Here is a 25,070-nt window from a genome sequence, read left to right as displayed (position 1 = left end):
GAAACACACCACTGCCCAGCTTCGGGAAAACAGGTTTGGTCGAGTGACGAGGTGGCCGAGTGGTTAAGGCGATGGACTGCTAATCCATTGTGCTCTGCATGCGTGGGTTCGAATCCCATCCTCGTCGTTTGATGTCTTTAGTGTTTTCAGAGAGCCAAGTGTGCCTGGCAAAGCCGTTCAATGTACCCGGCCTGCCATGTTTAGCAAAGTCATCCTTAATATAGCGGCAGAAACACACCACAGCCCAGCTTTTGTTGTTTGATGTGTTTAGTGTTTCGAGAGAGACAAGTGTGCCTGGCAAAGGACCTTGCTGCCAACTTCAACGACGTCATCCTTAAAATAGCTGCAGAAACAGAGAGCCTAGCGAACAGGTCAACTGCAGGGGTGCCCCTCAAGGCAAGCTTTAGCTGAATTTCATTTTAATTGTAGCTGCAGAAAAAGCACCTGTTCATTTCTGAAAACATTGTCGAGGACAGGATCAAAACAAGAAGGCCCCTGTTGCATGGATATGACCTTTATAAAAACAAAAACACATTCTAAGGGAGGTCCAAATACTGACTACACCAACCGTCTTCAAGCTCATGTCTTCGCCGTCACAGTGAATGCAGCACTTTCAAGGAGCGAAAGCACAATTCTGTTCTTTCAACAAGTCTCAAAGCCTCCTAAGAGACCGTCAAAAATTGCCAAGGCTGACTATATTTCAAGTCATCCCAGCGGGGTATTGGGTAAAGTTTTCAACCAGCAAAGATCACGTCTCGGATAAACCTCATAGCCTACGATATTGCCTCTGCGAAAGAATGCCGGCAAAAGGAGCAGCGTCTTCTGTGCTTTTATCTGGACATGGAACGACAGGGTGGTATCAAGCTTTAAACTGCCATGTAATAAGCTTTTGGGCACTGACGGCTGCATGGTGTGTCTACGAAACAGGTGAGGTATGTGCACAAAAAGGTTTTATCATTGTTATCTCTTCACTCAAAGAACAAAAAATGCGCTGCTTTCTAATTTTGGGGGGAGAGAATTGTGGATCCTGGTAGCAAAGGGGCGGAGTTATAAAGCTCAATGTCCAAGAATATGTTTGAGTTCGGGATCGATTCCACGAGCTCCCTACGAGGTTGGGTAGGATAATGAAGAGTGCACACTGCAAACATATTCGGAGAGAGGTCCAATGCAAGCTATGCTGCCTTTTTCTCGACCCAGGCGTTCTCTCTAGGTTCTTTCCAACAAATCAGAAGCAGCACACAAATGAAACATAAGCAGATCTCCCTCTATCAAAACAGTTGTGAGTCTCCTAACCCATAGAACCCAATGCTCCTTGCAGGTCAGTCGAAGGGTTACCTCTCTCATCAGCCAAACCATTTCCAACACAATATGGTGAACTGTATGTCCATCATGTTAATGAGATGGGGTTGAAAAGCACCAAATTACTACTTCCAACATCCAAAAAGTTGTGGCGAGGTGGCTGAGTGGTTAGGTGATGGACTGCTATTATGTTGTGTTGTGCACACGTGGGTTTGAATATCATCCTCGTCGTTTGATGTCTTTAGTGTTTTCAGAGAGCCAAGTGCGCCTGGCAAAGCCGTTCAATGTACCCTACCTGCCAAATTTAGCGACATCATCCTTAATATAGCTGCAGAAACAGAGAGAAAATGTAGTGAACACGTCAACCGCACAGGTGCCCCTCAAGGCGAGCTTTAGCTGAATGTGTCGAGAGAGCAAAGTGCGCCTGGCAAAGCCATTCAAAGAACCTTGCTGCCAACTTTAACAACATCATCCTTAAAATAGCTGCCGAAACACACCACTGCCCAGCTTCGGGAAAACAGGTCTGGTCGAGTGACGAGGTGGCCGAGTGGTTAAGGCGATGGACTGCTAATCCATTGTGCTCTGCACGCGTGGGTTCGAATCCCATCCTCGTCGTTTGATGTCTTTAGCGTTTTCAGAGAGCCAAGTGTGCCTGGCAAAGCCGTTCAATGTACCCGGCCTGCCATGTTTAGCAAAGTCATCCTTAATATAGCGGCAGAAACACACCACAGCCCAGCTTCGGGCAACACATGCAGGAGAGTGACGAGGTGGCCGAGTGGTTAAGGCGATGTACTGCTAATCCATTGTGCTCTGCACACGTGGGTTCGAATCCCATCCTCGTCGTTTGATGTCTTTAGCGTTTTCAGAGAGCGAAGTGTGCCTGGCAAAGCCGTTCAATGTACCCGGCCTGCCATGTTTAGCAAAGTCATCCTTAATATAGCGGCAGAAACACACCACAGCCCAGCTTCGGGCAACACATGCTGGAGAGTGACGAGGTGGCCGAGTGGTTAAGGCGATGGACTGCTAATCCATTGTGCTCTGCACGCGTGGGTTCGAATCCCATCCTCGTCGTTTGATGTGTTTAGTGTTTCGAGAGAGACGAGTGCGCCTGGCAAAGCCGTTCAATGTACCCTACCTGCCAAATTTAGCGACATCATCCTTAATATAGCTGCAGAAACAGAGAGAAAATGTAGTGAACACGTCAACCGCACAGGTGCCCCTCAAGGCGAGCTTTAGCTGAATGTGTCGAGAGAGCAAAGTGCGCCTGGCAAAGCCATTCAAAGAACCTTGCTGCCAACTTTAACAACATCATCCTTAAAATAGCTGCCGAAACACACCACTGCCCAGCTTCGGGAAAACAGGTGTGGTCGAGTGACGAGGTGGCCGAGTGGTTAAGGCGATGGACTGCTAATCCATTGTGCTCTGCACGCGTGGGTTCGAATCCCATCCTCGTCGTTTGATGTCTTTAGTGTTTTCAGAGAGCCAAGTGTGCCTGGCAAAGCCGTTCAATGTACCCGGCCTGCCATGTTTAGCAAAGTCATCCTTAATATAGTGGCAGAAACACACCACAGCCCAGCTTCGGGCAACACATGCAGGCGAGTGACGAGGTGGCCGAGTGGTTAAGGCGATGGACTGCTAATCGATTGTGCTCTGCACGCGTGGGTTCGAATTCCATCCTTGTCGTTTGATGTGTTTAGTGTTTCGAGAGAGACAAGTGCGCCTGGCAAAGGACCTTGCTGCCAACTTTAACGACGTCATCCTTAAAATAGCTGCAGAAACAGAGAGCCTAGCGAACAGGTCAACTGCAGGGGTGCCCCTCAAGGCAAGCTTTAGCTGAATTTCATTTTAATTGTAGCTGCAGAAAAAGCACCTGTTCATTTCTGAAAACATTGTCGAGGACAGGATCAAAACAAGAAGGCCCCTGTTGCATGGATATGACCTTTATAAAAACAAAAACACATTCTAAGGGAGGTCCAAATACTGACTACACCAACCGTCTTCAAGCTCATGTCTTCGCCGTCACAGTGAATGCAGCACTTTCAAGGAGCGAAAGCACAATTCTGTTCTTTCAACAAGTCTCAAAGCCTCCTAAGAGACCGTCAAAAATTGCCAAGGCTGACTATATTTCAAGTCATCCCAGCGGGGTATTGGGTAAAGTTTTCAACCAGCAAAGATCACGTCTCGGATAAACCTCATAGACTACGATATTGCCTCTGCGAAAGAATGCCGGCAAAAGGAGCAGCGTCTTCTGTGCTTTTATCTGGACATGGAACGACAGGGTGGTATCAAGCTTTAAACTGCCATGTAATAAGCTTTTGGGCACTGACGGCTGCATGGTGTGTCTACGAAACAGGTGAGGTATGTGCACAAAAAGGTTTTATCATTGTTATCTCTTCACTCAAAGAACAAAAAATGCTCTGCTTTCTAATTTTGGGGGGAGAGAATTGTGGATCCTGGTAGCAAAGGGGCGGAGTTATAAAGCTCAATGTCCAAGAATATGTTTGAGTTCGGGATCGATTCCACGAGCTCCCTACGAGGTTGGGTAGGATAATGAAGAGTGCACACTGCAAACATATTCGGAGAGAGGTCCAATGCAAGCTATGCTGCCTTTTTCTCGACCCAGGCGTTCTCTCTAGGTTCTTTCCAACAAATCAGAAGCAGCACACAAATGAAACATAAGCAGATCTCCCTCTATCAAAACAGTTGTGAGTCTCCTAACCCATAGAACCCAATGCTCCTTGCAGGTCAGTCGAAGGGTTACCTCTCTCATCAGCCAAACCATTTCCAACACAATATGGTGAACTGTATCTCCATCATGTTAATGAGATGGGGTTGAAAAGCACCAAATTACTACTTCCAACATCCAAAAAGTTGTGGCGAGGTGGCTGAGTGGTTAGGTGATGGACTGCTATTATGTTGTGTTGTGCACACGTGGGTTTGAATATCATCCTCGTCGTTTGATGTCTTTAGTGTTTTCAGAGAGCCAAGTGCGCCTGGCAAAGCCGTTCAATGTACCCTACCTGCCAAATTTAGCGACATCATCCTTAATATAGCTGCAGAAACAGAGAGAAAATGTAGTGAACACGTCAACCGCACAGGTGCCCCTCAAGGCGAGCTTTAGCTGAATGTGTCGAGAGAGCAAAGTGCGCCTGGCAAAGCCATTCAAAGAACCTTGCTGCCAACTTTAACAACATCATCCTTAAAATAGCTGCCGAAACACACCACTGCCCAGCTTCGGGAAAACAGGTCTGGTCGAGTGACGAGGTGGCCGAGTGGTTAAGGCGATGGACTGCTAATCCATTGTGCTCTGCACGCGTGGGTTCGAATCCCATCCTCGTCGTTTGATGTCTTTAGCGTTTTCAGAGAGCGAAGTGTGCCTGGCAAAGCCGTTCAATGTACCCGGCCTGCCATGTTTAGCAAAGTCATCCTTAATATAGCGGCAGAAACACACCACAGCCCAGCTTCGGGCAACACATGCTGGAGAGTGACGAGGTGGCCGAGTGGTTAAGGCGATGGACTGCTAATCCATTGTGCTCTGCACGCGTGGGTTCGAATCCCATCCTCGTCGTTTGATGTGTTTAGTGTTTCGAGAGAGACGAGTGCGCCTGGCAAAGCCGTTCAATGTACCCTACCTGCCAAATTTAGCGACATCATCCTTAATATAGCTGCAGAAACAGAGAGAAAATGTAGTGAACACGTCAACCGCACAGGTGCCCCTCAAGGCGAGCTTTAGCTGAATGTGTCGAGAGAGCAAAGTGCGCCTGGCAAAGCCATTCAAAGAACCTTGCTGCCAACTTTAACAACATCATCCTTAAAATAGCTGCCGAAACACACCACTGCCCAGCTTCGGGAAAACAGGTGTGGTCGAGTGACGAGGTGGCCGAGTGGTTAAGGCGATGGACTGCTAATCCATTGTGCTCTGCACGCGTGGGTTCGAATTCCATCCTCGTCGTTTGATGTCTTTAGCGTTTTCAGAGAGCCAAGTGTGCCTGGCAAAGCCGTTCAATGTACCCGGCCTGCCATGTTTAGCAAAGTCATCCTTAATATAGCGGCAGAAACACACCACAGCCCAGCTTCGGGCAACACATGCAGGCGAGTGACGAGGTGGCCGAGTGGTTAAGGCGATGGACTGCTAATCGATTGTGCTCTGCACGCGTGGGTTCGAATTCCATCCTTGTCGTTTGATGTGTTTAGTGTTTCGAGAGAGACAAGTGCGCCTGGCAAAGGACCTTGCTGCCAACTTTAACGACGTCATCGTTAAAATAGCTGCAGAAACAGAGAGCCTAGCGAACAGGTCAACTGCAGGGGTGCCCCTCAAGGCAAGCTTTAGCTGAATTTCATTTTAATTGTAGCTGCAGAAAAAGCACCTGTTCATTTCTGAAAACATTGTCGAGGACAGGATCAAAACAAGAAGGCCCCTGTTGCATGGATATGACCTTTATAAAAACAAAAACACATTCTAAGGGAGGTCCAAATACTGACTACACCAACCGTCTTCAAGCTCATGTCTTCGCCGTCACAGTGAATGCAGCACTTTCAAGGAGCGAAAGCACAATTCTGTTCTTTCAACAAGTCTTAAAGCCTCCTAAAAGACCGTCAAAAATTGCCAAGGCTGACTATATTTCAAGTCATCCCAGCGGGGTATTGGGTAAAGTTTTCAACCAGCAAAGATCACATCTCGGATAAACCTCATAGACTACGATATTGCCTCTGCGAAAGAATGCCGGCAAAAGGAGCAGCGTCTTCCGTGCTTTTATCTGGACATGGAACGACAGGGTGGTATCAAGCTTTAAACTGCCATGTAATAAGCTTTTGGGCACTGACGGCTGCATGGTGTGTCTACGAAACAGGTGAGGTATGTGCACAAAAAGGTTTTATCATTGTTATCTCTTCACTCAAAGAACAAAAAATGCGCTGCTTTCTAATTTTGGGGGGAGAGAATTGTGGATCCTGGTAGCAAAGGGGCGGAGTTATAAAGCTCAATGTCCAAGAATATGTTTGAGTTCGGGATCGATTCCACGAGCTCCCTACGAGGTTGGGTAGGATAATGAAGAGTGCACACTGCAAACATATTCTGAGAGAGGTCCAATGCAAGCTATGCTGCCTTTTTCTCGACCCAGGCGTTCTCTCTAGGTTCTTTCCAACAAATCAGAAGCAGCACACAAATGAAACATAAGCAGATCTCCCTCTATCAAAACAGTTGTGAGTCTCCTAACCCATAGAACCCAATGCTCCTTGCAGGTCAGTCGAAGGGTTACCTCTCTCATCAGCCAAACCATTTCCAACACAATATGGTGAACTGTATCTCCATCATGTTAATGAGATGGGGTTGAAAAGCACCAAATTACTACTTCCAACATCCAAAAGGTTGTGGCGAGGTGGCCGAGTGGTTAGGTGATGGACTGCTATTATGTTGTGTTGTGCACACGTGGGTTTGAATACCATCCTTGTCGTTTGATGTCTTTAGTGTTTTCAGAGAGCCAAGTGCGCCTGGCAAAGCCGTTCAATGTACCCTACCTGCCAAATTTAGCGACATCATCCTTAATATAGCTGCAGAAACAGAGAGAAAATGTAGTGAACACGTCAACCGCACAGGTGCCCCTCAAGGCGAGCTTTAGCTGAATGTGTCGAGAGAGCAAAGTGCGCCTGGCAAAGCCATTCAAAGAACCTTGCTGCCAACTTTAACAACATCATCCTTAAAATAGCTGCCGAAACACACCACTGCCCAGCTTCGGGAAAACAGGTCTGGTCGAGTGACGAGGTGGCCGAGTGGTTAAGGCGATGGACTGCTAATCCATTGTGCTCTGCACGCGTGGGTTTGAATCCCATCCTCGTCGTTTGATGTCTTTAGCGTTTTCAGAGAGCCAAGTGTGCCTGGCAAAGCCGTTCAATGTACCCGGCCTGCCATGTTTAGCAAAGTCATCCTTAATATAGCGGCAGAAACACACCACAGCCCAGCTTCGGGCAACACATGCTGGAGAGTGACGAGGTGGCCGAGTGGTTAAGGCGATGGACTGCTAATCCATTGTGCTCTGCACGCGTGGGTTCGAATCCCATCCTCGTCGTTTGATGTCTTTAGCGTTTTCAGAGAGCCAAGTGTGCCTGGCAAAGCCGTTCAATGTACCCGGCCTGCCATATTTAGCAAAGTCATCCTTAATATAGCGGCAGAAACACACCACAGCCCAGCTTCGGGCAACACATGCAGGAGAGTGACGAGGTGGCCGAGTGGTTAAGGCGATGGACTGCTAATCCATTGTGCTCTGCACGCGTGGGTTCGAATCCCATCCTCGTCGTTTGATGTGTTTAGTGTTTCGAGAGAGACAAGTGCGCCTGGCAAAGCCGTTCAATGTACCCTACCTGCCAAATTTAGCGACATCCTCCTTAATATAGCGGCAGAAACACACCACAGCCCAGCTTCGGGCAACACATGCTGGAGAGTGACGAGGTGGCCGAGTGGTTAAGGCGATGGACTGCTAATCCATTGTGCTCTGCACGCGTGGGTTCGAATCCCATCCTCGTCGTTTGATGTGTTTAGTGTTTCGAGAGAGACAAGTGTGCCTGGCAAAGCCGTTCAATGTACCCTACCTGCCAAATTTAGCGACATCATCCTTAATATAGCGGCAGAAACACACCACAGCCCAGCTTCGGGCAACGCATGCTGGAGAGTGACGAGATGGCCGAGTGGTTAAGGCGATGGACTGCTAAACCATTGTGCTCTGCACGCGTGGGTTCGAATCCCATCCTCGTCGTTTGATGTGTTTAGTGTTTCGAGAGAGACAAGTGCGCCTGGCAAAGCCGTTCAATGTACCCTATCTGCCAAATTTAGCGACATCATCCTTAATATATCTGCCAGAAACAGAGAGAAAATGTAGTGAACACGTCAACCGCACAGGTGCCCTTCAAGGCGAGCTTTAGCTGAATGTGTCGAGAGTGCAAAGTGCGCCTGGCAAAGCCATTCAAAGAACCTTGCTGCCAACTTTAACAACATCATCCTTAAAATAGCTGCCGAAACACACCACTGCCCAGCTTCGGGAAAACAGGTTTGGTCGAGTGACGAGGTGGCCGAGTGTTTAAGGCGATGGACTGCTAATCCATTGTGCTCTGCATGCGTGGGTTCGAATCCCATCCTCGTCGTTTGATGTCTTTAGTGTTTTCAGAGAGCCAAGTGTGCCTGGCAAAGCCGTTCAATGTACCCGGCCTGCCATGTTTAGCAAAGTCATCCTTAATATAGCGGCAGAAACACACCACAGCCCAGCTTTTGTTGTTTGATGTGTTTAGTGTTTCGAGAGAGACAAGTGTGCCTGGCAAAGGACCTTGCTGCCAACTTCAACGACGTCATCCTTAAAATAGCTGCAGAAACAGAGAGCCTAGCGAACAGGTCAACTGCAGGGGTGCCCCTCAAGGCAAGCTTTAGCTGAATTTCATTTTAATTGTAGCTGCAGAAAAAGCACCTGTTCATTTCTGAAAACATTGTCGAGGACAGGATCAAAACAAGAAGGCCCCTGTTGCATGGATATGACCTTTATAAAAACAAAAACACATTCTAAGGGAGGTCCAAATACTGACTACACCAACCGTCTTCAAGCTCATGTCTTCGCCGTCACAGTGAATGCAGCACTTTCAAGGAGCGAAAGCACAATTCTGTTCTTTCAACAAGTCTCAAAGCCTCCTAAGAGACCGTCAAAAATTGCCAAGGCTGACTATATTTCAAGTCATCCCAGCGGGGTATTGGGTAAAGTTTTCAACCAGCAAAGATCACGTCTCGGATAAACCTCATAGCCTACGATATTGCCTCTGCGAAAGAATGCCGGCAAAAGGAGCAGCGTCTTCTGTGCTTTTATCTGGACATGGAACGACAGGGTGGTATCAAGCTTTAAACTGCCATGTAATAAGCTTTTGGGCACTGACGGCTGCATGGTGTGTCTACGAAACAGGTGAGGTATGTGCACAAAAAGGTTTTATCATTGTTATCTCTTCACTCAAAGAACAAAAAATGCGCTGCTTTCTAATTTTGGGGGGAGAGAATTGTGGATCCTGGTAGCAAAGGGGCGGAGTTATAAAGCTCAATGTCCAAGAATATGTTTGAGTTCGGGATCGATTCCACGAGCTCCCTACGAGGTTGGGTAGGATAATGAAGAGTGCACACTGCAAACATATTCGGAGAGAGGTCCAATGCAAGCTATGCTGCCTTTTTCTCGACCCAGGCGTTCTCTCTAGGTTCTTTCCAACAAATCAGAAGCAGCACACAAATGAAACATAAGCAGATCTCCCTCTATCAAAACAGTTGTGAGTCTCCTAACCCATAGAACCCAATGCTCCTTGCAGGTCAGTCGAAGGGTTACCTCTCTCATCAGCCAAACCATTTCCAACACAATATGGTGAACTGTATCTCCATCATGTTAATGAGATGGGGTTGAAAAGCACCAAATTACTACTTCCAACATCCAAAAAGTTGTGGCGAGGTGGCTGAGTGGTTAGGTGATGGACTGCTATTATGTTGTGTTGTGCACACGTGGGTTTGAATATCATCCTCGTCGTTTGATGTCTTTAGTGTTTTCAGAGAGCCAAGTGCGCCTGGCAAAGCCGTTCAATGTACCCTACCTGCCAAATTTAGCGACATCATCCTTAATATAGCTGCAGAAACAGAGAGAAAATGTAGTGAACACGTCAACCGCACAGGTGCCCCTCAAGGCGAGCTTTAGCTGAATGTGTCGAGAGAGCAAAGTGCGCCTGGCAAAGCCATTCAAAGAACCTTGCTGCCAACTTTAACAACATCATCCTTAAAATAGCTGCCGAAACACACCACTGCCCAGCTTCGGGAAAACAGGTCTGGTCGAGTGACGAGGTGGCCGAGTGGTTAAGGCGATGGACTGCTAATCCATTGTGCTCTGCACGCGTGGGTTCGAATCCCATCCTCGTCGTTTGATGTCTTTAGCGTTTTCAGAGAGCCAAGTGTGCCTGGCAAAGCCGTTCAATGTACCCGGCCTGCCATGTTTAGCAAAGTCATCCTTAATATAGCGGCAGAAACACACCACAGCCCAGCTTCGGGCAACACATGCAGGAGAGTGACGAGGTGGCCGAGTGGTTAAGGCGATGTACTGCTAATCCATTGTGCTCTGCACACGTGGGTTCGAATCCCATCCTCGTCGTTTGATGTCTTTAGCGTTTTCAGAGAGCGAAGTGTGCCTGGCAAAGCCGTTCAATGTACCCGGCCTGCCATGTTTAGCAAAGTCATCCTTAATATAGCGGCAGAAACACACCACAGCCCAGCTTCGGGCAACACATGCTGGAGAGTGACGAGGTGGCCGAGTGGTTAAGGCGATGGACTGCTAATCCATTGTGCTCTGCACGCGTGGGTTCGAATCCCATCCTCGTCGTTTGATGTGTTTAGTGTTTCGAGAGAGACGAGTGCGCCTGGCAAAGCCGTTCAATGTACCCTACCTGCCAAATTTAGCGACATCATCCTTAATATAGCTGCAGAAACAGAGAGAAAATGTAGTGAACACGTCAACCGCACAGGTGCCCCTCAAGGCGAGCTTTAGCTGAATGTGTCGAGAGAGCAAAGTGCGCCTGGCAAAGCCATTCAAAGAACCTTGCTGCCAACTTTAACAACATCATCCTTAAAATAGCTGCCGAAACACACCACTGCCCAGCTTCGGGAAAACAGGTGTGGTCGAGTGACGAGGTGGCCGAGTGGTTAAGGCGATGGACTGCTAATCCATTGTGCTCTGCACGCGTGGGTTCGAATCCCATCCTCGTCGTTTGATGTCTTTAGTGTTTTCAGAGAGCCAAGTGTGCCTGGCAAAGCCGTTCAATGTACCCGGCCTGCCATGTTTAGCAAAGTCATCCTTAATATAGTGGCAGAAACACACCACAGCCCAGCTTCGGGCAACACATGCAGGCGAGTGACGAGGTGGCCGAGTGGTTAAGGCGATGGACTGCTAATCGATTGTGCTCTGCACGCGTGGGTTCGAATTCCATCCTTGTCGTTTGATGTGTTTAGTGTTTCGAGAGAGACAAGTGCGCCTGGCAAAGGACCTTGCTGCCAACTTTAACGACGTCATCCTTAAAATAGCTGCAGAAACAGAGAGCCTAGCGAACAGGTCAACTGCAGGGGTGCCCCTCAAGGCAAGCTTTAGCTGAATTTCATTTTAATTGTAGCTGCAGAAAAAGCACCTGTTCATTTCTGAAAACATTGTCGAGGACAGGATCAAAACAAGAAGGCCCCTGTTGCATGGATATGACCTTTATAAAAACAAAAACACATTCTAAGGGAGGTCCAAATACTGACTACACCAACCGTCTTCAAGCTCATGTCTTCGCCGTCACAGTGAATGCAGCACTTTCAAGGAGCGAAAGCACAATTCTGTTCTTTCAACAAGTCTCAAAGCCTCCTAAGAGACCGTCAAAAATTGCCAAGGCTGACTATATTTCAAGTCATCCCAGCGGGGTATTGGGTAAAGTTTTCAACCAGCAAAGATCACGTCTCGGATAAACCTCATAGACTACGATATTGCCTCTGCGAAAGAATGCCGGCAAAAGGAGCAGCGTCTTCTGTGCTTTTATCTGGACATGGAACGACAGGGTGGTATCAAGCTTTAAACTGCCATGTAATAAGCTTTTGGGCACTGACGGCTGCATGGTGTGTCTACGAAACAGGTGAGGTATGTGCACAAAAAGGTTTTATCATTGTTATCTCTTCACTCAAAGAACAAAAAATGCTCTGCTTTCTAATTTTGGGGGGAGAGAATTGTGGATCCTGGTAGCAAAGGGGCGGAGTTATAAAGCTCAATGTCCAAGAATATGTTTGAGTTCGGGATCGATTCCACGAGCTCCCTACGAGGTTGGGTAGGATAATGAAGAGTGCACACTGCAAACATATTCGGAGAGAGGTCCAATGCAAGCTATGCTGCCTTTTTCTCGACCCAGGCGTTCTCTCTAGGTTCTTTCCAACAAATCAGAAGCAGCACACAAATGAAACATAAGCAGATCTCCCTCTATCAAAACAGTTGTGAGTCTCCTAACCCATAGAACCCAATGCTCCTTGCAGGTCAGTCGAAGGGTTACCTCTCTCATCAGCCAAACCATTTCCAACACAATATGGTGAACTGTATCTCCATCATGTTAATGAGATGGGGTTGAAAAGCACCAAATTACTACTTCCAACATCCAAAAAGTTGTGGCGAGGTGGCTGAGTGGTTAGGTGATGGACTGCTATTATGTTGTGTTGTGCACACGTGGGTTTGAATATCATCCTCGTCGTTTGATGTCTTTAGTGTTTTCAGAGAGCCAAGTGCGCCTGGCAAAGCCGTTCAATGTACCCTACCTGCCAAATTTAGCGACATCATCCTTAATATAGCTGCAGAAACAGAGAGAAAATGTAGTGAACACGTCAACCGCACAGGTGCCCCTCAAGGCGAGCTTTAGCTGAATGTGTCGAGAGAGCAAAGTGCGCCTGGCAAAGCCATTCAAAGAACCTTGCTGCCAACTTTAACAACATCATCCTTAAAATAGCTGCCGAAACACACCACTGCCCAGCTTCGGGAAAACAGGTCTGGTCGAGTGACGAGGTGGCCGAGTGGTTAAGGCGATGGACTGCTAATCCATTGTGCTCTGCACGCGTGGGTTCGAATCCCATCCTCGTCGTTTGATGTCTTTAGCGTTTTCAGAGAGCCAAGTGTGCCTGGCAAAGCCGTTCAATGTACCCGGCCTGCCATGTTTAGCAAAGTCATCCTTAATATAGCGGCAGAAACACACCACAGCCCAGCTTCGGGCAACACATGCAGGAGAGTGACGAGGTGGCCGAGTGGTTAAGGCGATGTACTGCTAATCCATTGTGCTCTGCACACGTGGGTTCGAATCCCATCCTCGTCGTTTGATGTCTTTAGCGTTTTCAGAGAGCGAAGTGTGCCTGGCAAAGCCGTTCAATGTACCCGGCCTGCCATGTTTAGCAAAGTCATCCTTAATATAGCGGCAGAAACACACCACAGCCCAGCTTCGGGCAACACATGCTGGAGAGTGACGAGGTGGCCGAGTGGTTAAGGCGATGGACTGCTAATCCATTGTGCTCTGCACGCGTGGGTTCGAATCCCATCGTCGTCGTTTGATGTGTTTAGTGTTTCGAGAGAGACGAGTGCGCCTGGCAAAGCCGTTCAATGTACCCTACCTGCCAAATTTAGCGACATCATCCTTAATATAGCTGCAGAAACAGAGAGAAAATGTAGTGAACACGTCAACCGCACAGGTGCCCCTCAAGGCGAGCTTTAGCTGAATGTGTCGAGAGAGCAAAGTGCGCCTGGCAAAGCCATTCAAAGAACCTTGCTGCCAACTTTAACAACATCATCCTTAAAATAGCTGCCGAAACACACCACTGCCCAGCTTCGGGAAAACAGGTGTGGTCGAGTGACGAGGTGGCCGAGTGGTTAAGGCGATGGACTGCTAATCCATTGTGCTCTGCACGCGTGGGTTCGAATCCCATCCTCGTCGTTTGATGTCTTTAGTGTTTTCAGAGAGCCAAGTGTGCCTGGCAAAGCCGTTCAATGTACCCGGCCTGCCATGTTTAGCAAAGTCATCCTTAATATAGTGGCAGAAACACACCACAGCCCAGCTTCGGGCAACACATGCAGGCGAGTGACGAGGTGGCCGAGTGGTTAAGGCGATGGACTGCTAATCGATTGTGCTCTGCACGCGTGGGTTCGAATTCCATCCTTGTCGTTTGATGTGTTTAGTGTTTCGAGAGAGACAAGTGCGCCTGGCAAAGGACCTTGCTGCCAACTTTAACGACGTCATCCTTAAAATAGCTGCAGAAACAGAGAGCCTAGCGAACAGGTCAACTGCAGGGGTGCCCCTCAAGGCAAGCTTTAGCTGAATTTCATTTTAATTGTAGCTGCAGAAAAAGCACCTGTTCATTTCTGAAAACATTGTCGAGGACAGGATCAAAACAAGAAGGCCCCTGTTGCATGGATATGACCTTTATAAAAACAAAAACACATTCTAAGGGAGGTCCAAATACTGACTACACCAACCGTCTTCAAGCTCATGTCTTCGCCGTCACAGTGAATGCAGCACTTTCAAGGAGCGAAAGCACAATTCTGTTCTTTCAACAAGTCTCAAAGCCTCCTAAGAGACCGTCAAAAATTGCCAAGGCTGACTATATTTCAAGTCATCCCAGCGGGGTATTGGGTAAAGTTTTCAACCAGCAAAGATCACGTCTCGGATAAACCTCATAGACTACGATATTGCCTCTGCGAAAGAATGCCGGCAAAAGGAGCAGCGTCTTCTGTGCTTTTATCTGGACATGGAACGACAGGGTGGTATCAAGCTTTAAACTGCCATGTAATAAGCTTTTGGGCACTGACGGCTGCATGGTGTGTCTACGAAACAGGTGAGGTATGTGCACAAAAAGGTTTTATCATTGTTATCTCTTCACTCAAAGAACAAAAAATGCGCTGCTTTCTAATTTTGGGGGGAGAGAATTGTGGATCCTGGTAGCAAAGGGGCGGAGTTATAAAGCTCAATGTCCAAGAATATGTTTGAGTTCGGGATCGATTCCACGAGCTCCCTACGAGGTTGGGTAGGATAATGAAGAGTGCACACTGCAAACATATTCGGAGAGAGGTCCAATGCAAGCTATGCTGCCTTTTTCTCGACCCAGGCGTTCTCTCTAGGTTCTTTCCAACAAATCAGAAGCAGCACACAAATGAAACATAAGCAGATCTCCCTCTATCAAAACAGTTGTGAGTCTCCTAACCCATAGAACCCAATGCTCCTTGCAGGTCAGTCGAAGGGTTACCTCTCTCATCAGCCAAACCATTTCCAACACAATATGGTGAACTGTATCTCCATCATGTTAATGAGATGGGGTTGAAAAGCACCAAATTACTACTTCCAACATCCAAAAAGTTGTGGCGAGGTGGCTGAGTGGTTAGGTGATGGACTGCTATTATGTTGTGTTGTGCACACGTGGGTTTGAATATCATCCTCGTCGTTTGATGTCTTTAGTGTTTTCAGAGAGCCAAGTGCGCCTGGCAAAGCCGTTCAATGTACCCTACCTGCCAAATTTAGCGACATCATCCTTAATATAGCTGCAGAAACAGAGAGAAAATGTAGTGAACACGTCAACCGCACAGGTGCCCCTCAAGGCGAGCTTTAGCTGAATGTGTCGAGAGAGCAAAGTGCGCCTGGCAAAGCCATTCAAAGAACCTTGCTGCCAACTTTAACAACATCATCCTTAAAATAGCTGCCGAAACACACCACTGCCCAGCTTCGGGAAAACAGGTCTGGTCGAGTGACGAGGTGGCCGAGTGGTTAAGGCGATGGACTGCTAATCCATTGTGCTCTGCACGCGTGGGTTCGAATCCCATCCTCGTCGTTTGATGTCTTTAGCGTTTTCAGAGAGCCAAGTGTGCCTGGCAAAGCCGTTCAATGTACCCGGCCTGCCATGTTTAGCAAAGTCATCCTTAATATAGCGGCAGAAACACACCACAGCCCAGCTTCGGGCAACACATGCAGGAGAGTGACGAGGTGGCCGAGTGGTTAAGGCGATGTACTGCTAATCCATTGTGCTCTGCACACGTGGGTTCGAATCCCATCCTCGTCGTTTGATGTCTTTAGCGTTTTCAGAGAGCGAAGTGTGCCTGGCAAAGCCGTTCAATGTACCCGGCCTGCCATGTTTAGCAAAGTCATCCTTAATATAGCGGCAGAAACACACCACAGCCCAGCTTCGGGCAACACATGCTGGAGAGTGACGAGGTGGCCGAGTGGTTAAGGCGATGGACTGCTAATCCATTGTGCTCTGCACGCGTGGGTTCGAATCCCATCCTCGTCGTTTGATGTGTTTAGTGTTTCGAGAGAGACGAGTGCGCCTGGCAAAGCCGTTCAATGTACCCTACCTGCCAAATTTAGCGACATCATCCTTAATATAGCTGCAGAAACAGAGAGAAAATGTAGTGAACACGTCAACCGCACAGGAGCCCCTCAAGGCGAGCTTTAGCTGAATGTGTCGAGAGAGCAAAGTGCGCCTGGCAAAGCCATTCAAAGAACCTTGCTGCCAACTTTAACAACATCATCCTTAAAATAGCTGCCGAAACACACCACTGCCCAGCTTCGGGAAAACAGGTGTGGTCGAGTGACGAGGTGGCCGAGTGGTTAAGGTGATGGACTGCTAATCCATTGTGCTCTGCACGCGTGGGTTCGAATCCCATCCTCGTTGTTTGATGTCTTTAGTGTTTTCAGAGAGCCAAGTGTGCCTGGCAAAGCCGTTCAATGTACCCGGCCTGCCATGTTTAGCAAAGTCATCCTTAATATAGTGGCAGAAACACACCACAGCCCAGCTTCGGGCAACACATGCAGGCGAGTGACGAGGTGGCCGAGTGGTTAAGGCGATGGACTGCTAATCGATTGTGCTCTGCACGCGTGGGTTCGAATTCCATCCTTGTCGTTTGATGTGTTTAGTGTTTCGAGAGAGACAAGTGCGCCTGGCAAAGGACCTTGCTGCCAACTTTAACGACGTCATCCTTAAAATAGCTGCAGAAACAGAGAGCCTAGCGAACAGGTCAACTGCAGGGGTGCCCCTCAAGGCAAGCTTTAGCTGAATTTCATTTTAATTGTAGCTGCAGAAAAAGCACCTGTTCATTTCTGAAAACATTGTCGAGGACAGGATCAAAACAAGAAGGCCCCTGTTGCATGGATATGACCTTTATAAAAACAAAAACACATTCTAAGGGAGGTCCAAATACTGACTACACCAACCGTCTTCAAGCTCATGTCTTCGCCGTCACAGTGAATGCAGCACTTTCAAGGAGCGAAAGCACAATTCTGTTCTTTCAACAAGTCTCAAAGCCTCCTAAGAGACCGTCAAAAATTGCCAAGGCTGACTATATTTCAAGTCATCCCAGCGGGGTATTGGGTAAAGTTTTCAACCAGCAAAGATCACGTCTCGGATAAACCTCATAGACTACAATATTGCCTCTGCGAAAGAATGCCGGCAAAAGGAGCAGCGTCTTCTGTGCTTTTATCTGGACATGGAACGACAGGGTGGTATCAAGCTTTAAACTGCCATGTAATAAGCTTTTGGGCACTGACGGCTGCATGGTGTGTCTACGAAACAGGTGAGGTATGTGCACAAAAAGGTTTTATCATTGTTATCTCTTCACTCAAAGAACAAAAAATGCGCTGCTTTCTAATTTTGGGGGGAGAGAATTGTGGATCCTGGTAGCAAAGGGGCGGAGTTATAAAGCTCAATGTCCAAGAATATGTTTGAGTTCGGGATCGATTCCACGAGCTCCCTACGAGGTTGGGTAGGATAATGAAGAGTGCACACTGCAAACATATTCGGAGAGAGGTCCAATGCAAGCTATGCTGCCTTTTTCTCGACCCAGGCGTTCTCTCTAGGTTCTTTCCAACAAATCAGAAGCAGCACACAAATGAAACATAAGCAGATCTCCCTCTATCAAAACAGTTGTGAGTCTCCTAACCCATAGAACCCAATGCTCCTTGCAGGTCAGTCGAAGGGTTACCTCTCTCATCAGCCAAACCATTTCCAACACAATATGGTGAACTGTATCTCCATCATGTTAATGAGATGGGGTTGAAAAGCACCAAATTACTACTTCCAACATCCAAAAAGTTGTGGCGAGGTGGCTGAGTGGTTAGGTGATGGACTGCTATTATGTTGTGTTGTGCACACGTGGGTTTGAATATCATCCTCGTCGTTTGATGTCTTTAGTGTTTTCAGAGAGCCAAGTGCGCCTGGCAAAGCCGTTCAATGTACCCTACCTGCCAAATTTAGCGACATCATCCTTAATATAGCTGCAGAAACAGAGAGAAAATGTAGTGAACACGTCAACCGCACAGGTGCCCCTCAAGGCGAGCTTTAGCTGAATGTGTCGAGAGAGCAAAGTGCGCCTGGCAAAGCCATTCAAAGAACCTTGCTGCCAACTTTAACAACATCATCCTTAAAATAGCTGCCGAAACACACCACTGCCCAGCTTCGGGAAAACAGGTCTGGTCGAGTGACGAGGTGGCCGAGTGGTTAAGGCGATGGACTGCTAATCCATTGTGCTCTGCACGCGTGGGTTCGAATCCCATCCTCGTCGTTTGATGTCTTTAGCGTTTTCAGAGAGCCAAGTGTGCCTGGCAAAGCCGTTCAATGTACCCGGCCTGCCATGTTTAGCAAAGTCATCCTTAATATAGCGGCAGAAACACACCACAGCCCAGCTTCGGGCAACACATGCAGGAGAGTGACGAGGTGGCCGAGTGGTTAAGGCGATGTACTGCTAATCCATTGTGCTCTGCACACGTGGGTTCGAATCCCATCCTCGTCGTTTGATGTCTTTAGCGTTTTCAGAGAGCGAAGTGTGCCTGGCAAAGCCGTTCAATGTACCCGGCCTGCCATGTTTAGCAAAGTCATCCTTAATATAGCGGCAGAAACACACCACAGCCCAGCTTCGGGCAACACATGCTGGAGAGTGACGAGGTGGCCGAGTGGTTAAGGCGATGGACTGCTAATCCATTGTGCTCTGCACGCGTGGGTTCGAATCCCATCCTCGTCGTTTGATGTGTTTAGTGTTTCGAGAGAGACGAGTGCGCCTGGCAAAGCCGTTCAATGTACCCTACCTGCCAAATTTAGCGACATCATCCTTAATATAGCTGCAGAAACAGAGAGAAAATGTAGTGAACACGTCAACCGCACAGGAGCCCCTCAAGGCGAGCTTTAGCTGAATGTGTCGAGAGAGCAAAGTGCGCCTGGCAAAGCCATTCAAAGAACCTTGCTGCCAACTTTAACAACATCATCCTTAAAATAGCTGCCGAAACACACCACTGCCCAGCTTCGGGAAAACAGGTGTGGTCGAGTGACGAGGTGGCCGAGTGGTTAAGGCGATGGACTGCTAATCCATTGTGCTCTGCACGCGTGGGTTCGAATCCCATCCTCGTCGTTTGATGTCTTTAGTGTTTTCAGAGAGCCAAGTGTGCCTGGCAAAGCCGTTCAATGTACCCGGCCTGCCATGTTTAGCAAAGTCATCCTTAATATAGTGGCAGAAACACACCACAGCCCAGCTTCGGGCAACACATGCAGGCGAGTGACGAGGTGGCCGAGTGGTTAAGGCGATGGACTGCTAATCGATTGTGCTCTGCACGCGTGGGTTCGAATTCCATCCTTGTCGTTTGATGTGTTTAGTGTTTCGAGAGAGACAAGTGCGCCTGGCAAAGGACCTTGCTGCCAACTTTAACGACGTCATCCTTAAAATAGCTGCAGAAACAGAGAGCCTAGCGAACAGGTCAACTGCAGGGGTGCCCCTCAAGGCAAGCTTTAGCTGAATTTCATTTTAATTGTAGCTGCAGAAAAAGCACCTGTTCATTTCTGAAAACATTGTCGAGGACAGGATCAAAACAAGAAGGCCCCTGTTGCATGGATATGACCTTTATAAAAACAAAAACACATTCTAAGGGAGGTCCAAATACTGACTACACCAACCGTCTTCAAGCTCATGTCTTCGCCGTCACAGTGAATGCAGCACTTTCAAGGAGCGAAAGCACAATTCTGTTCTTTCAACAAGTCTCAAAGCCTCCTAAGAGACCGTCAAAAATTGCCAAGGCTGACTATATTTCAAGTCATCCCAGCGGGGTATTGGGTAAAGTTTTCAACCAGCAAAGATCACGTCTCGGATAAACCTCATAGACTACGATATTGCCTCTGCGAAAGAATGCCGGCAAAAGGAGCAGCGTCTTCTGTGCTTTTATCTGGACATGGAACGACAGGGTGGTATCAAGCTTTAAACTGCCATGTAATAAGCTTTTGGGCACTGACGGCTGCATGGTGTGTCTACGAAACAGGTGAGGTATGTGCACAAAAAGGTTTTATCATTGTTATCTCTTCACTCAAAGAACAAAAAATGCGCTGCTTTCTAATTTTGGGGGGAGAGAATTGTGGATCCTGGTAGCAAAGGGGCGGAGTTATAAAGCTCAATGTCCAAGAATATGTTTGAGTTCGGGATCGATTCCACGAGCTCCCTACGAGGTTGGGTAGGATAATGAAGAGTGCACACTGCAAACATATTCGGAGAGAGGTCCAATGCAAGCTATGCTGCCTTTTTCTCGACCCAGGCGTTCTCTCTAGGTTCTTTCCAACAAATCAGAAGCAGCACACAAATGAAACATAAGCAGATCTCCCTCTATCAAAACAGTTGTGAGTCTCCTAACCCATAGAACCCAATGCTCCTTGCAGGTCAGTCGAAGGGTTACCTCTCTCATCAGCCAAACCATTTCCAACACAATATGGTGAACTGTATCTCCATCATGTTAATGAGATGGGGTTGAAAAGCACCAAATTACTACTTCCAACATCCAAAAAGTTGTGGCGAGGTGGCTGAGTGGTTAGGTGATGGACTGCTATTATGTTGTGTTGTGCACACGTGGGTTTGAATATCATCCTCGTCGTTTGATGTCTTTAGTGTTTTCAGAGAGCCAAGTGCGCCTGGCAAAGCCGTTCAATGTACCCTACCTGCCAAATTTAGCGACATCATCCTTAATATAGCTGCAGAAACAGAGAGAAAATGTAGTGAACACGTCAACCGCACAGGTGCCCCTCAAGGCGAGCTTTAGCTGAATGTGTCGAGAGAGCAAAGTGCGCCTGGCAAAGCCATTCAAAGAACCTTGCTGCCAACTTTAACAACATCATCCTTAAAATAGCTGCCGAAACACACCACTGCCCAGCTTCGGGAAAACAGGTCTGGTCGAGTGACGAGGTGGCCGAGTGGTTAAGGCGATGGACTGCTAATCCATTGTGCTCTGCATGCGTGGGTTCGAATCCCATCCTCGTCGTTTGATGTCTTTAGCGTTTTCAGAGAGCCAAGTGTGCCTGGCAAAGCCGTTCAATGTACCCGGCCTGCCATGTTTAGCAAAGTCATCCTTAATATAGCGGCAGAAACACACCACAGCCCAGCTTCGGGCAACACATGCAGGAGAGTGACGAGGTGGCCGAGTGGTTAAGGCGATGTACTGCTAATCCATTGTGCTCTGCACACGTGGGTTCGAATCCCATCCTCGTCGTTTGATGTCTTTAGCGTTTTCAGAGAGCGAAGTGTGCCTGGCAAAGCCGTTCAATGTACCCGGCCTGCCATGTTTAGCAAAGTCATCCTTAATATAGCGGCAGAAACACACCACAGCCCAGCTTCGGGCAACACATGCTGGAGAGTGACGAGGTGGCCGAGTGGTTAAGGCGATGGACTGCTAATCCATTGTGCTCTGCACGCGTGGGTTCGAATCCCATCCTCGTCGTTTGATGTGTTTAGTGTTTCGAGAGAGACGAGTGCGCCTGGCAAAGCCGTTCAATGTACCCTACCTGCCAAATTTAGCGACATCATCCTTAATATAGCTGCAGAAACAGAGAGAAAATGTAGTGAACACGTCAACCGCACAGGAGCCCCTCAAGGCGAGCTTTAGCTGAATGTGTCGAGAGAGCAAAGTGCGCCTGGCAAAGCCATTCAAAGAACCTTGCTGCCAACTTTAACAACATCATCCTTAAAATAGCTGCCGAAACACACCACTGCCCAGCTTCGGGAAAACAGGTGTGGTCGAGTGACGAGGTGGCCGAGTGGTTAAGGCGATGGACTGCTAATCCATTGTGCTCTGCACGCGTGGGTTCGAATCCCATCCTCGTCGTTTGATGTCTTTAGTGTTTTCAGAGAGCCAAGTGTGCCTGGCAAAGCCGTTCAATGTACCCGGCCTGCCATGTTTAGCAAAGTCATCCTTAATATAGTGGCAGAAACACACCACAGCCCAGCTTCGGGCAACACATGCAGGCGAGTGACGAGGTGGCCGAGTGGTTAAGGCGATGGACTGCTAATCGATTGTGCTCTGCACGCGTGGGTTCGAATTCCATCCTTGTCGTTTGATGTGTTTAGTGTTTCGAGAGAGACAAGTGCGCCTGGCAAAGGACCTTGCTGCCAACTTTAACGACGTCATCCTTAAAATAGCTGCAGAAACAGAGAGCCTAGCGAACAGGTCAACTGCAGGGGTGCCCCTCAAGGCAAGCTTTAGCTGAATTTCATTTTAATTGTAGCTGCAGAAAAAGCACCTGTTCATTTCTGAAAACATTGTCGAGGACAGGATCAAAACAAGAAGGCCCCTGTTGCATGGATATGACCTTTATAAAAACAAAAACACATTCTAAGGGAGGTCCAAATACTGACTACACCAACCGTCTTCAAGCTCATGTCTTCACCGTCACAGTGAATGCAGCACTTTCAAGGAGCGAAAGCACAATTCTGTTCTTTCAACAAGTCTTAAAGCCTCCTAAGAGACCGTCAAAAATTGCCAAGGCTGACTATATTTCAAGTCATCCCAGCGGGGTATTGGGTAAAGTTTTCAACCAGCAAAGATCACGTCTCGGATAAACCTCATAGACTACGATATTGCCTCTGCGAAAGAATGCCGGCAAAAGGAGCAGCGTCTTCTGTGCTTTTATCTGGACATGGAACGACAGGGTGGTATCAAGCTTTAAACTGCCATGTAATAAGCTTTTGGGCACTGACGGCTGCATGGTGTGTCTACGAAACAGGTGAGGTATGTGCACAAAAAGGTTTTATCATTGTTATCTCTTCACTCAAAGAACAAAAAATGCGCTGCTTTCTAATTTTGGGGGGAGAGAATTGTGGATCCTGGTAGCAAAGGGGCGGAGTTATAAAGCTCAATGTCCAAGAATATGTTTGAGTTCGGGATCGATTCCACGAGCTCCCTACGAGGTTGGGTAGGATAATGAAGAGTGCACACTGCAAACATATTCGGAGAGAGGTCCAATGCAAGCTATGCTGCCTTTTTCTCGACCCAGGCGTTCTCTCTAGGTTCTTTCCAACAAATCAGAAGCAGCACACAAATGAAACATAAGCAGATCTCCCTCTATCAAAACAGTTGTGAGTCTCCTAACCCATAGAACCCAATGCTCCTTGCAGGTCAGTCGAAGGGTTACCTCTCTCATCAGCCAAACCATTTCCAACACAATATGGTGAACTGTATCTCCATCATGTTAATGAGATGGGGTTGAAAAGCACCAAATTACTACTTCCAACATCCAAAAGGTTGTGGCGAGGTGGCTGAGTGGTTAGGTGATGGACTGCTATTATGTTGTGTTGTGCACACGTGGGTTTGAATACCATCCTCGTCGTTTGATGTCTTTAGTGTTTTCAGAGAGCCAAGTGCGCCTGGCAAAGCCGTTCAATGTATCCTACCTGCCAAATTTAGCGACATCATCCTTAATATAGCTGCAGAAACAGAGAGAAAATGTAGTGAACACGTCAACCGCACAGGTGCCCCTCAAGGCGAGCTTTAGCTGAATGTGTCGAGAGAGCAAAGTGCGCCTGGCAAAGCCATTCAAAGAACCTTGCTGCCAACTTTAACAACATCATCCTTAAAATAGCTGCCGAAACACACCACTGCCCAGCTTCGGGAAATCAGGTCTGGTCGAGTGACGAGGTGGCCGAGTGGTTAAGGCGATGGACTGCTAATCCATTGTGCTCTGCACGCGTGGGTTCGAATCCCATCCTCGTCGTTTGATGTCTTTAGCGTTTTCAGAGAGCCAAGTGTGCCTGGCAAAGCCGTTCAATGTACCCGGCCTGCCATGTTTAGCAAAGTCATCCTTAATATAGCGGCAGAAACACACCACAGCCCAGCTTCGGGCAACACATGCAGGAGAGTGACGAGGTGGCCGAGTGGTTAAGGCGATGTACTGCTAATCCATTGTGCTCTGCACGCGTGGGTTCGAATCCCATCCTCGTCGTTTGATGTCTTTAGCGTTTTCAGAGAGCGAAGTGTGCCTGGCAAAGCCGTTCAATGTACCCTACCTGCCAAATTTAACGACATCATCCTTAATATAGCTGCAGAAACAGAGAGAAAATGTAGTGAACACGTCAACCGCACAGGTGCCCCTCAAGGCAAGCTTTAGCTGAATGTGTCGAGAGAGCAAAGTGCGCCTGGCAAAGCCATTCAAAGAACCTTGCTGCCAACTTTAACAACATCATCCTTAAAATAGCTGCCGAAACACACCACTGCCCAGCTTCGGGAAAACAGGTTTGGTCGAGTGACGAGGTGGCCGAGTGGTTAAGGCGATGGACTGCTAATCCATTGTGCTCTCCACGCGTGGGTTCGAATCCCATCCTCGTCGTTTGATGTCTTTAGCGTTTTCAGAGAGCCAAGTGTGCCTGGCAAAGCCGTTCAATGTACCCGGCCTGCCATGTTTAGCAAAGTCATCCTTAATATAGCGGCAGAAACACACCACAGCCCAGCTTCGGGCAACACATGCAGGCGAGTGACGAGGTGGCCGAGTGGTTAAGGCGATGGACTGCTAATCGATTGTGCTCTGCACGCGTGGGTTCGAATTCCATCCTTGTCGTTTGATGTGTTTAGTGTTTCGAGAGAGACAAGTGCGCCTGGCAAAGGACCTTGCTGCCAACTTTAACAACGTCATCCTTAAAATAGCTGCAGAAACAGAGAGCCTAGCGAACAGGTCAACTGCAGGGGTGCCCCTCAAGGCAAGCTTTAGCTGAATTTCATTTTAATTGTAGCTGCAGAAAAAGCACCTGTTCATTTCTGAAAACATTGTCGAGGACAGGATCAAAACAAGAAGGCCCCTGTTGCATGGATATGACCTTTATAAAAACAAAAACACATTCTAAGGGAGGTCCAAATACTGACTACACCAACCGTCTTCAAGCTCATGTCTTCGCCGTCACAGTGAATGCAGCACTTTCAAGGAGCGAAAGCACAATTCTGTTCTT

General features: G+C 48.0%; 30 non-coding genes across 30 annotated transcripts; 21 read left to right on the top strand and 9 right to left on the bottom strand.

Annotated features, from left to right (window-relative positions):
- Nucleotides 1–658: 658 nt before the first annotated feature.
- On the bottom strand, nt 659–799 carry LOC148980501 (U4 spliceosomal RNA). Its single transcript, XR_016168736.1, has one exon. It is a non-coding gene; the product is annotated as a U4 spliceosomal RNA (small nuclear RNA).
- A 1,033-nt stretch (nt 800–1,832) lies between these two features.
- Nucleotides 1,833–1,914, top strand: trnas-gcu (transfer RNA serine (anticodon GCU)). Its single transcript has one exon. It is a non-coding gene; the product is annotated as a tRNA-Ser (tRNA).
- A 374-nt stretch (nt 1,915–2,288) lies between these two features.
- On the top strand, nt 2,289–2,370 carry trnas-gcu (transfer RNA serine (anticodon GCU)). Its single transcript has one exon. It is a non-coding gene; the product is annotated as a tRNA-Ser (tRNA).
- Nucleotides 2,371–2,672: 302 nt separating this feature from the next.
- Nucleotides 2,673–2,754, top strand: trnas-gcu (transfer RNA serine (anticodon GCU)). The gene has a single exon. It is a non-coding gene; the product is annotated as a tRNA-Ser (tRNA).
- A 629-nt stretch (nt 2,755–3,383) lies between these two features.
- On the bottom strand, nt 3,384–3,524 carry LOC148980497 (U4 spliceosomal RNA). The gene has a single exon (XR_016168634.1). It is a non-coding gene; the product is annotated as a U4 spliceosomal RNA (small nuclear RNA).
- Nucleotides 3,525–4,557: 1,033 nt separating this feature from the next.
- trnas-gcu (transfer RNA serine (anticodon GCU)) lies at nt 4,558–4,639 on the top strand. The gene has a single exon. It is a non-coding gene; the product is annotated as a tRNA-Ser (tRNA).
- Nucleotides 4,640–4,785: 146 nt separating this feature from the next.
- trnas-gcu (transfer RNA serine (anticodon GCU)) lies at nt 4,786–4,867 on the top strand. Its single transcript has one exon. It is a non-coding gene; the product is annotated as a tRNA-Ser (tRNA).
- A 1,013-nt stretch (nt 4,868–5,880) lies between these two features.
- Nucleotides 5,881–6,021, bottom strand: LOC148980494 (U4 spliceosomal RNA). The gene has a single exon (XR_016168732.1). It is a non-coding gene; the product is annotated as a U4 spliceosomal RNA (small nuclear RNA).
- Nucleotides 6,022–7,282: 1,261 nt separating this feature from the next.
- trnas-gcu (transfer RNA serine (anticodon GCU)) lies at nt 7,283–7,364 on the top strand. Its single transcript has one exon. It is a non-coding gene; the product is annotated as a tRNA-Ser (tRNA).
- A 146-nt stretch (nt 7,365–7,510) lies between these two features.
- trnas-gcu (transfer RNA serine (anticodon GCU)) lies at nt 7,511–7,592 on the top strand. Its single transcript has one exon. It is a non-coding gene; the product is annotated as a tRNA-Ser (tRNA).
- A 146-nt stretch (nt 7,593–7,738) lies between these two features.
- trnas-gcu (transfer RNA serine (anticodon GCU)) lies at nt 7,739–7,820 on the top strand. The gene has a single exon. It is a non-coding gene; the product is annotated as a tRNA-Ser (tRNA).
- Nucleotides 7,821–8,964: 1,144 nt separating this feature from the next.
- Nucleotides 8,965–9,105, bottom strand: LOC148980490 (U4 spliceosomal RNA). The gene has a single exon (XR_016168735.1). It is a non-coding gene; the product is annotated as a U4 spliceosomal RNA (small nuclear RNA).
- A 1,033-nt stretch (nt 9,106–10,138) lies between these two features.
- trnas-gcu (transfer RNA serine (anticodon GCU)) lies at nt 10,139–10,220 on the top strand. Its single transcript has one exon. It is a non-coding gene; the product is annotated as a tRNA-Ser (tRNA).
- Nucleotides 10,221–10,594: 374 nt separating this feature from the next.
- Nucleotides 10,595–10,676, top strand: trnas-gcu (transfer RNA serine (anticodon GCU)). The gene has a single exon. It is a non-coding gene; the product is annotated as a tRNA-Ser (tRNA).
- A 302-nt stretch (nt 10,677–10,978) lies between these two features.
- trnas-gcu (transfer RNA serine (anticodon GCU)) lies at nt 10,979–11,060 on the top strand. The gene has a single exon. It is a non-coding gene; the product is annotated as a tRNA-Ser (tRNA).
- Nucleotides 11,061–11,689: 629 nt separating this feature from the next.
- On the bottom strand, nt 11,690–11,830 carry LOC148980486 (U4 spliceosomal RNA). The gene has a single exon (XR_016168763.1). It is a non-coding gene; the product is annotated as a U4 spliceosomal RNA (small nuclear RNA).
- Nucleotides 11,831–12,863: 1,033 nt separating this feature from the next.
- On the top strand, nt 12,864–12,945 carry trnas-gcu (transfer RNA serine (anticodon GCU)). Its single transcript has one exon. It is a non-coding gene; the product is annotated as a tRNA-Ser (tRNA).
- Nucleotides 12,946–13,703: 758 nt separating this feature from the next.
- Nucleotides 13,704–13,785, top strand: trnas-gcu (transfer RNA serine (anticodon GCU)). Its single transcript has one exon. It is a non-coding gene; the product is annotated as a tRNA-Ser (tRNA).
- Nucleotides 13,786–14,414: 629 nt separating this feature from the next.
- Nucleotides 14,415–14,555, bottom strand: LOC148980483 (U4 spliceosomal RNA). Its single transcript, XR_016168762.1, has one exon. It is a non-coding gene; the product is annotated as a U4 spliceosomal RNA (small nuclear RNA).
- Nucleotides 14,556–15,588: 1,033 nt separating this feature from the next.
- Nucleotides 15,589–15,670, top strand: trnas-gcu (transfer RNA serine (anticodon GCU)). The gene has a single exon. It is a non-coding gene; the product is annotated as a tRNA-Ser (tRNA).
- A 374-nt stretch (nt 15,671–16,044) lies between these two features.
- trnas-gcu (transfer RNA serine (anticodon GCU)) lies at nt 16,045–16,126 on the top strand. The gene has a single exon. It is a non-coding gene; the product is annotated as a tRNA-Ser (tRNA).
- Nucleotides 16,127–17,139: 1,013 nt separating this feature from the next.
- On the bottom strand, nt 17,140–17,280 carry LOC148980480 (U4 spliceosomal RNA). Its single transcript, XR_016168716.1, has one exon. It is a non-coding gene; the product is annotated as a U4 spliceosomal RNA (small nuclear RNA).
- A 1,033-nt stretch (nt 17,281–18,313) lies between these two features.
- trnas-gcu (transfer RNA serine (anticodon GCU)) lies at nt 18,314–18,395 on the top strand. The gene has a single exon. It is a non-coding gene; the product is annotated as a tRNA-Ser (tRNA).
- A 374-nt stretch (nt 18,396–18,769) lies between these two features.
- Nucleotides 18,770–18,851, top strand: trnas-gcu (transfer RNA serine (anticodon GCU)). Its single transcript has one exon. It is a non-coding gene; the product is annotated as a tRNA-Ser (tRNA).
- Nucleotides 18,852–19,153: 302 nt separating this feature from the next.
- Nucleotides 19,154–19,235, top strand: trnas-gcu (transfer RNA serine (anticodon GCU)). Its single transcript has one exon. It is a non-coding gene; the product is annotated as a tRNA-Ser (tRNA).
- Nucleotides 19,236–19,864: 629 nt separating this feature from the next.
- LOC148980476 (U4 spliceosomal RNA) lies at nt 19,865–20,005 on the bottom strand. Its single transcript, XR_016168761.1, has one exon. It is a non-coding gene; the product is annotated as a U4 spliceosomal RNA (small nuclear RNA).
- A 1,489-nt stretch (nt 20,006–21,494) lies between these two features.
- trnas-gcu (transfer RNA serine (anticodon GCU)) lies at nt 21,495–21,576 on the top strand. The gene has a single exon. It is a non-coding gene; the product is annotated as a tRNA-Ser (tRNA).
- A 302-nt stretch (nt 21,577–21,878) lies between these two features.
- On the top strand, nt 21,879–21,960 carry trnas-gcu (transfer RNA serine (anticodon GCU)). The gene has a single exon. It is a non-coding gene; the product is annotated as a tRNA-Ser (tRNA).
- Nucleotides 21,961–22,589: 629 nt separating this feature from the next.
- LOC148980473 (U4 spliceosomal RNA) lies at nt 22,590–22,730 on the bottom strand. Its single transcript, XR_016168760.1, has one exon. It is a non-coding gene; the product is annotated as a U4 spliceosomal RNA (small nuclear RNA).
- Nucleotides 22,731–23,763: 1,033 nt separating this feature from the next.
- Nucleotides 23,764–23,845, top strand: trnas-gcu (transfer RNA serine (anticodon GCU)). The gene has a single exon. It is a non-coding gene; the product is annotated as a tRNA-Ser (tRNA).
- Nucleotides 23,846–25,070: the final 1,225 nt, after the last annotated feature.

The sequence above is a fragment of the Pimephales promelas genome, chromosome 5 (genome assembly GCF_988280905.1).
Source record: "Pimephales promelas chromosome 5, fPimPro1.hap1.1, whole genome shotgun sequence".
NCBI lineage: Eukaryota > Metazoa > Chordata > Actinopteri > Cypriniformes > Leuciscidae > Pimephales > Pimephales promelas.
This window is presented reverse-complemented; position numbering and strand designations above follow the sequence as displayed.